We start from the raw sequence: 8,017 nt of genomic DNA, 5'->3' as shown, positions 1-8,017 counted from the left end.
AGATAAAGTTTACTTATCTGTTCAATAGATAAAAGAGTCAAAAACTGAAAAATTATAAAACCTACCCAAGCCCCTATGTAGTAAACTGCTGTAGAGGGGTAGATGAACGTCTAGAGGCCCATGGTCTAATGGTTAGAGCATCAGACACCAGACGTTCAAATACCCCTCTACAGTCTAACCCAGTGACATGCTTGGGTTTTTTTTTTTAGTTACCACTCCCATTTTTTGTTGTTACACCCTCTTATTTCTTCTGAACCACCTCCATGCCTAGACCACGCAACCTTAAAATGAACCTTCAAAACTTCTGATGACGAAGCATCCAAAATATCATTAATCGCAAAAGTCCATCAGAAGACAACCTTGTTTGGAGTTGACTTTGGTGCCAATAATATATATGGTCGGGAGGGTCATGAGAATAATTTTCTCTGGTGGGCCCAAGGAAAAGTAACTCAACTGGATGGGTTGTTTCTCAGGCCTTTATTATTTCCTCCCAATTTCTGTTGGCCCCTAAGAGCTGTGACAGCGACTCTCCAGGCAGAAGTAGGACATGTTGGCCTGCCGAAAGCGGTGGCATCCCATTGCTTATTTGTTTCTATGGCTCTTGTCTACTAAGGATGTACAGCTCCAGATGGAGGATCAAGGTCAAGGGCTGCATGTGTGATTATTCTTTCCAGACCTTAGAAGACAACTGATCCAGTCTACGATTTCTTGATCAGTCCTTTGATGATTATTTTAACTTTTTCCCCCATTTTCATTTGCGATCACCTGATGTGAGAAAACTTTTCTGATTTTACCAACCGGGATAAATATCCAACTCAGTCTTCTGATACTGTTTTCACCATTGATGGTTACCTGCCTGCAGCCAACCTGAATCTGTCCAGGCTCTATCTCTAATCCTGCTTGTTGTCATCTGTCTGACCATCTGCTGTGGACTAACCTGGGGTCCACAACCTGGATATCTTTGATTGGTGAAATCCTCCCTTACGAGAGTTAAGGATAAAGAATAGAGAATATTGTCATGCCCGGGGAACCGGACAAGGCGGAAGTCGGATCCCTGGTTCAAAGTACTGTTCACTGACCAAGAGGAGCAGACCTGGGAGGCCACCGAGTCTTCACTACTACTACTGGAGGTGGCAGGGGGTACACATGCTGGTAAGTCTCTACCAGGAGGCAGCCCCAAAGGATCCTGATACCTTGACAGCTGTTGCGACAGGACGAAGACCAGGAACCGGAGCGGATGAGGCAGAGGCACCACAACTGGCTGGTACTGGTGGTAACAGGCAGGCGGGATATGCTTGCAGGAACTGGAGGAAACCAGATGGACACAGGCGGGATAACAGGCACTAGTAGACGGACACAGAGACAGTCATAGCCCTATACAGAATGCTGGGTAGCACGGGGGACCTAACAACTAAAATGGGCACACTAGCTACAGAGAGGAGGCCTTATATGCACTGTGCCTAATGGCGGGGACCGGGAGGTACTTCCGGGTGAAGTCGCGCTGGCCCTTTAAGAAAAGGGAGAACAACGTGCTCCCGAGAGCCCTACTGCGCATGCACGTGCTTCAGGAGCCAAAGCATGGAGCGAACAGCAAGTAGCAGGCAGAAAAATGGTGGCACCCCTTACACACAGGGAGCAGGGGTGCCGTCAGGAGGACTTGAGGAACCCAGGGGGCCGCGGGGTCGGGTAGAGGCAGCGGGGACAGCTGAGGTGAGCCGGGCAGAGCGTCGGCACTCCTGGGCTGGAAGTGCCGACAGAGTAACAAATACCTTAATCCCTGCAACTGAAGTTATCCTGCACCAACCTACTCTAAAGGGTGCTTACACGCTGCGACATCGCTACCGATATATCGTCGGGGTCACGTTTTTAGTGACGCACATCCGGCGCCTGTAGCGACATCGCAGTGTGTGACATCAAGGAGCGATGATCAACGATCGCAAAAATGACCAAAATCGGTGATCGTTGACACGTCGCTCCTTTCCATAATATCGTTGCTGCTGCAGGTACGATGTTGTTCGTCGTTCCTGCGGCAGCACACATCGCTAGGTGTGACACCGCTGGAACGACAAACATCTCCTACCTGCGTCCACCGGCAATGCGGAAGGAAGGAGGTGGGCGGGATGTTACGTCCCTCCGCTTCTATTGGATAGCTGCCGTGTGACATCGCTGTGACGCCGCACAAACCGCCCCCTTAGAAAGGAGGAGATTCGCCGGCCAGAGCGACGTCGCAGGGAAGGTAAGTCCGTGTGACGGGTGTAAGCGATGTTGTGCAGCACGGGCAGCAATTTGCCCATGTCGCACAACCGACGGGGGCGGGTACGCTCGCTAGCGAGATCGCAGCATGTAAAGTACCCTTTACTCTTCTAGGACTATTGTCCACTTACCTAAAGAAAATCCAAATCATTATTGAAAATTTGGGAATAAAGAGACAAGAAAAGCAATCCAGTCAATCTCTGCTTCCCGCCATCCAATGGCACATTATGACCATCATGACCGACAGTAGAATGGCAGCGAAAATTAAATTAATATTTTAGCGGTTGAAAAATCCTTTAAATTGTCAACGTCTCTACACTCTCTGGAGTCCAGAATGGCAAATCCAATTAATATACTTTCCACGCCGCTTCTGTCACCCATATATGATTACTAAACAATAAATATTCAGAGACAAACAAAAATCTCGAAGATGCTCGAATAGGAATATAGGAGATAACTTCCGTCTGACACATTCGGAGAGAGCAGAGGGGTTAATTCTTCTGTTCGTATCGCCACCATCTCAAATATAGCAGCAGCTCCTACAGTAAAACAATAGGGAAACCTTATCAGTCACAGATGCCGGAGCCGATGTAACGGGGAGAACAATATATGTGATTGCCCATGAAACGATGGCTTCCTGATCCAATCAGAGTGCCGCGAGCCGAAAAGTCACGACAAAATCTCGGCTTAACTCTTTCCACCCGTTTGGACGCGACTGCAAGAGATCAGTACCGGAATGGTAATTTATTCCAGTCCGTATCTGTCTGTAGAGTTTGTGTGCTTCCTATGATAAACATCAGGAGTTATAAACATTATGCCTCACTGCTAACACTCATATCTGTCATATCTAGTAGACCTGATGAGGCCTATGGACTTACTTTGAAAATGCATAACAGACTATCCTTTGTAAAATTATCTTTGCTAAAGACTTAAACTCCAGCTGGACTCAAAAAACGCTCGTTATAATTTTAGGATTATATAACCATTCTAAAATGGATATTTAATGTAAGTACACCTGTTACGTCCGGGTGGTGGAAACACTGGACCGTACACCGGGTTCCCTTGGGGAGGCAGCCAGGCCGGTCACCCCGCCCGAGGGTCTTGATGCATGGCAGCCGAAGCACTATTGGCAGCAAGACAGTCCGTAGGGAGGCTGGAAGGTAGATGTCGCTGAGAACACGGAGTTCTAGACGGAAGTCCGGGTGACGAGGCTCAGGGTCCGAGACCGGGTTGTAGGGTCAGGCGAGATCCGGAACCTGCTGAGCGATGGGACGGGTCACCAAACGGAGCCAGGGACTGGAGACTGGCGGAGCTGCAGAGATGGTGGAACCTCCGCCGAAGTCACCGTCAGGGTACTGGGACGGACGTGGTTCGGAGCGGCTGGCGTGGCAGGACAGGCTCTGCAAGACAGACAGGGGTTAATACAGGACACAGCAATACGGGGACCTGAACTCCTAGCTTACTAAATACGTAGAACAGGCCCCGCCCACCAGGAAAGAGAATCCTAATATACCCTGTACCTGTCTATGCAATTTCCTGTTTCTAGGTGCTGGCCCTTTAAGAAAGGGTCAATGACCGCGCGCGCGCCCTAATGCGCATGCGCGAGGCCCGTGTGCCAGAAGCCAGTCCAGGGAGCGGTGCAGAGGAAGCAGGGGTGCCCGGCTGAGTGTCCCACGTCGCAGAGGAGCGCCGGGAGCGGGGAGCTGGACGCATGGAGGGCGCAGGCGAGGAAGAGGGGGCTGGGACCGGAGTGGTGAGCCGGGGACGCCGCCGGGAAGCGGGGAGCGGGCCACGGAGACCGGAGAGCGGGGCACGGGGACCGGGAAGCGTGACAACACCACTCGTCTCAGGTCTAAATCATTAATAATGTATGCAAATCATAGTTTACAGTGGTGGCTGTGAGGTGCTCCCCATATACTACACGTCTTCTTAGGTGTTTTGGGTAAAAGGTGAGTTTTGTGGCATGTTCCGCATACACCGACAAGCAAAAGGGTAACAGTGTTTTGACCTTCTGACTTTCAGGCCCCATATCTTACCATCCACTACAGCTTTGAGTCTGAGACAGCCAGTGTCATCTTGGCTATCTCATACATAAATGTGACTTGCAGCTACAGTAAAGGTTTGCAATGTATTATTACATTGCAAAATAATGCTGCCACACTATGACCAAATATCACCACATAGAGTCTGAATATAACCACCGTCCTGTTACTGAGCAAAGGCTACTGCACCAAGACCAGGGGGTTCACACCACAAATCCCTAAAAAATCTGCAATATGTGAACTTGGCCTAAAGTAGGGATGTCCTTCTTCGTGCCCCTCACCACACACAATATAAAATTTTCACATCTGTCTCCCCCATTTAATGGTAAGGATTATGACTCTATATAGGCTTAGGATCTATACTAAAACTCTGCAAAGTACAGGGATAATACACACACACACACACACACACACACACACACTGATGGCACAGCAAAGGGGAACACACACACAGTGATGGCACAGCACAGGGGGCAACACACACACTGTATTGGCACAGGGGCAACACACACACACACACACACACACACAGAGTGATGGCACAGCACAGGGCAGTTTTTCTGTAGTGTTACAGGCAGACGTTTGTATATTATAATACTCACCTGCTCCTGTGCTGTGAGAGGAGATGATAGTGGCTCCGGCCTCCCTGCTACACTTCCTGTCAGTCTTCCTGGATGCTCCTCCTGTCCTCTGCTTTTTCTTTCTATTCCTTCTGTTCTCCGCTTCTCACTGTTTTTTCTGCTCTCTGTTTGCTTTTCTCTCTTTTCTGTAGTCTCTACTCCTTTTTCGCTCCTGCACGGTTTTCCTTTTCATCATTTCATTATCCCGCAGCTGTACTGAACAAGCTCCACCCCCTCTCCTGATTGGTTGTTCTCCTCTTGGCATCTCTGCTGCCTGGCCTCTCCCTCCTCTTCAGCACAGGCCGCGCACAGTGTGCAGTGTGGGCGAGTCTGAATCTCTGCATTGGCTAGTCTGCAGCTATACAAACAGTGCCGGCTCCCAGCGGCGTTAATCAGCTGCTTGGTGACGGCCCCAGGGGCATGATGCATGAAAGTGAAAACGCACACACTGGGCAGCCGCCCCGGGCCCCTCCAGCCGGGGCTGCCACCAGGAATTTCCGGGCCTGATACTGACAAAATTTTAGGGCCCCCTTCAGCCTCCACCACAGCTCCAGCTCTACCCCTCGAACCTTCGGCAATAGAAAAAAGTTGTTTCCAGCATCACGTCCAAGAAATAAGGTTAAAAAACAATTTTATTCCATAAGGTTAAAACCAACACTAGGTTGGATGGACGTCCACAAAGTATAAAACAATGTCTGACGCGTTTCACACCTAACAGAGGTTCTTAGTCTTAGACATATCCTGCTAGATCTGCACAAGTTATGGAATAAAATTGGTTTTTAACCTTATTTCTTGGATGTGATGCTGGAAACAACTCTTTTCTATTTCCGGACTTTGCCTCTTTGAATGCGGAGCTGCCCTCCCTGCACCGTCCCCCAGAGAGAGGACCCAGGTGATGCATTTACCGGGGGAGCTGATATCGTCCTTAGCATACTGACCTCCAACCTTCCACAGTCCACCATCACTGGAAAATCTCCAATTCTGCAAACAGTCCTCACCAATCACACATTAACCGCTAGCTGTCATTTTCACAGCCCGAAAAAAGCTGCATGCACCATTTTTTGGGTCATTAAAATGACGATCCCCAGACAGAATCGTCAGCCATATGTGTATCTAATATATAAAGCTGTGAATGTTTGTGTGTGTACTGTATATATATATATATATATCTATATATAGATAGATATATATATATATTACAGTATATATATATATATATATATTGTCACGCTCCCCGGGTCCTCTGCTCCGCTCCCCGGCTCACCTGCCACGCTCCCCGCTCTCCAGCCTCCAGTCCCAGCGCTTCCCAGGCCCCCTGGTCCCCGCTCCCGGCGCCCGTCGGCTTCCCAGTCCATGGCCGGCTCTGCTGCGTCCTCCTCTCAGCTTCCTGTGTTGGCTTCTGGCACCCGGGCCGCGCGCATGCGCATTAGGGCGCGCGCGCGGTCACTGACCCTTTCTTAAAGGGCCAGTGTCCACGAACAGGAAATGATGCACACAGGTACAGGGTATATAGGGGGTTAATGTCCAAGGGAGCGGGGCCTGTTCTTCGTGTTTTCCCAAGCTAGGAGTCAGGTCTCCTTGTGTTCTGTGAGATACTTACCTCTCTGTCTTCTAGAGCTGATCCTGCATCGCCATCCGGTCCTGCTGTGTCTCGAACCCCGAACGCTGCCCATCTGCCATCCTGACAGTCCGCACCATCTCGGTTCCCTGCGGTGACCCGTCATCTCGCTCCAACGGTTCCGGACCCCGCCAGACATCATCACGGCTTCCGAACCTGAGCTCCGTCACCCGGACCACCATCAGTGACCTCGTGGTCCCAGGGACTTCTCCATTGTCTTCCAGTGCACGGACTGTTCTGCTACCTAAAGTGCTCCGGCTACCGGACTCCTTTCCCTCATCGGGGAGTTCGGCCCAGTGGATCCACCTCCCGGGTCTTCCCGTCCATCTGGCCCTAACAGTTATATATATATATATATATATATAAAATGTGTGTCCACTATAGGAACTTGCACAGTCTCATTTACAATCACGATATTTTGCACAGACACCTCATGTGACTCAGGGAACGACATAGACTATTTTTTGAGGGGAAAATGTAACCCCGCGCTTTAGGCTGGGGTCACACAGGGCACTAGTTTGATCCTTGCATGACACTCAGCTCACGCTACGCTGGGAGCACAGCAAGAGCCGAGTGTCATGCGAGTGTCACTGCGACTGAGCTCCGATCATGCAATCGGACCTCAGCTACGGGGGTGGGCCGGCACTGCGGAGGGGCTGGCCGGCACGGAGGAGGGGAGGGAGGGATTTATCTCCCTTTCTCCTCCGTAGCCGGCTATTGCGATTCTCGCTCTGCACGCGTGGTACACCGGTGTACCGCGAGTGCAGTGCGATTTTTCTCTTGCTCCATACACTTGAATGGGTGCGAGAGAGTCTCGCATTACACCCGCAGCATGCTGCGATTGTTTTCTCAGTCCGATTGGGGCCGAGAAAATAATCGCTCATGTGCGCTGGCACATAGGCTAATATTAGTCCGAGTGGAATGCAATGTTTTATCGCATCTCACTCGCTCCGATTTTCATGCCGTGTGTCTTAAGCCTTACAGTTACTCTCCAAAAAAATTCCTTACATTAAAGTCAATGGAGCTAGTAGGTGAGGTCATTAATAGGAGCTGTGATTGGTTATTATAGGAAACAAAGGACATTGCTAGTGTAAGAAGCTTCTGTGTGAGGTAATATGATATCGGTAGAGAGACGGATAGAGACAGACAGGGAATGAGAGAGAGAGAGAGACAGACATACAGATAGGAAATGAGAGAGAGACAGGGAAAGAGACAGACAGAGGCATCCAGACAGACAGACTACATGCACAGTTACACACTATACATTACCTCATCTTGCAGTTTCTGATCAGTGCAGAGCAGGAGAGAAACCACGGGGACTTGCACGGAGGCTGCAGCAGCTGAACAACAGGACCTGCATGTTCACTGGTCATGTGATCAGGCACATGATTAGTGATCGTACAGGTCCTTCACTGCAGCCTCCATAATACATTTCCTGTCATGCACACATAAATCAGTGCAGAGTAGGAGAGAGGGCAGCTCTC

At 50.0% G+C, this 8,017-nt stretch overlaps 1 long non-coding RNA gene across 1 annotated transcript; it reads right to left on the bottom strand.

Moving 5' to 3' along the window:
• Positions 1 to 3,219: 3,219 nt before the first annotated feature.
• On the bottom strand, positions 3,220 to 5,108 carry LOC142249147 (uncharacterized). The gene is made up of 2 exons (XR_012724998.1): positions 4,898 to 5,108; positions 3,220 to 3,653 (listed from the first exon to the last, which is right to left on the bottom strand). It is a non-coding gene; the product is annotated as an uncharacterized LOC142249147 (long non-coding RNA).
• Positions 5,109 to 8,017: the final 2,909 nt, after the last annotated feature.

This window comes from Anomaloglossus baeobatrachus, chromosome 8 (genome assembly GCF_048569485.1).
Source record: "Anomaloglossus baeobatrachus isolate aAnoBae1 chromosome 8, aAnoBae1.hap1, whole genome shotgun sequence".
Classification (NCBI taxonomy): domain Eukaryota; kingdom Metazoa; phylum Chordata; class Amphibia; order Anura; family Aromobatidae; genus Anomaloglossus; species Anomaloglossus baeobatrachus.
This window is presented reverse-complemented; position numbering and strand designations above follow the sequence as displayed.